Genomic DNA, 1,597 nt, shown 5'->3' with positions numbered 1-1,597 from the left:
TGGAACCAGTTAAGGAATATGTGAGACTGTCTTGCTGAAAGTGGCTGGGGCACATATACAGAAAAGAAGGTTGTTTAATACAGGATGAGCCAGAGTGGATTGCTAGAGGAAGAAGAGGTAGAGGTAGGCCGAGGGAAACCTGGTTGAGGACAATGAAAAAAGAAGCAGGAGAGGAGTGTTGGTGGGACCTGAAGGAGATGGCAAGAGACAAATATTGGTGGAGAGAGTTCATTGAGACCCTATGCATCCCGTGGGGTGCCACAGGAAATGACTGATTGATATTACTTGTAAAGTACAGTATGAAAAGCCCAAATTAAGACAAAATACATGACTGGATGTGGGTGCCTGTGGCCGGTGTTGATGACACTGTTATACAGTAAACTTTTTACTGCATGTTAGTAAACTTTTTACAGTTTTTTTTTTTTGGTCTATTTTTTACGGCTTTTATGTAAGTAGATTAGGTTAGCATAGATATGGCTAGGTTGGGTTAGGTTAGATATGGTTATGTTATGTTGTTAGGTTAGGTTAGCTTGGGTTAGGTAAGATTATATTACCAGCATGTTAAGTTAGATTACCTTAGATTTACCGGTAGTAATGTTCAGTTAGTGAAGGTTAGGTCAAGTTAGGTTAGGTTAGTAAGAATGAAATGACTTAGGATGGATTAACCTTCGGGGTGAATTGATGAGAAAACCCTCTAATCTGACGCCTCTCCCCAGGTACTGCACCCATGTTGTGACAGATGAAATTAATGAAGTGGCAGCAGAATTGCTCAAAGCTGTGGTTCTGTTCCAGAGGCGACTGTATGCACGGGACCCTGCCAAGGGTGCCATCAAGTCAGTTGATAATTTTTGTTGTTGCTGTTGTAGCACAGGTAGTAGTAGTAGTAGTAGTAGTAACTGTGACCCCAGGCCTATGTAAACAAGAAGCCAGTGGACTATAGGCTGAAGCTGGCATTTTTCTGCAGTCCACCATTTTTCAATTGGGGGATGGGAAGGAAATTGATGGTTGTTTGTAAAACCAGGCAGTGGAACCACCGAGTTATATAGGTACCGGACTACTGGCACATGAAGGCGTTCTTTGCCAGCACCTGCTTCAAGTGAAACCGCCCTAAGTGAGACATATTTCTGGTTTGTGACTGAGTGGTTAAAGCTTAAAAACATTCATTTCTAACTTGCGAGCAACTTTATAATGAATCATAAGTAACTTTAAGTGAATGTCGTCATCATCATCATTATCTAATCCTGTGTTGCCCCATGAGGAGTGTAGGAACCCAGGGCTAGGCAAGTTGGTCCAGACATTTAAGATGAGAGTGACCAGCCTCACTCATCCCTGAGTGGCATTACATGAGCAATAAACCCCAACCACCCCTTGGATATAAACCTACATTGGCTTAATCTGGCAGGAGTGCCTTAGTTACCCACTAAACCACCAGGTGCCATAGTTTGGTTATGTGGTTATCACCCAGCGTAGTAAATGGTTTCCTGATGTACAGGAGACCATTTGCCATGTCAGTCAGTGGAGAGTCACCTGTAGACAGAAGGAAGAAGAAAGAAAGAAGGAAAGAAAGAAAGAAAGAAGAGGAAGGAAGGAAGGAAGA

This window comes from Coenobita brevimanus, unplaced genomic scaffold (assembly GCF_032717465.1).
Source record: "Coenobita brevimanus isolate Jiangsu-jjx unplaced genomic scaffold, ASM3271746v2 jjx.HiC_scaffold_3603, whole genome shotgun sequence".
Lineage (NCBI taxonomy): Eukaryota > Metazoa > Arthropoda > Malacostraca > Decapoda > Coenobitidae > Coenobita > Coenobita brevimanus.
This window is presented reverse-complemented; position numbering follows the sequence as displayed.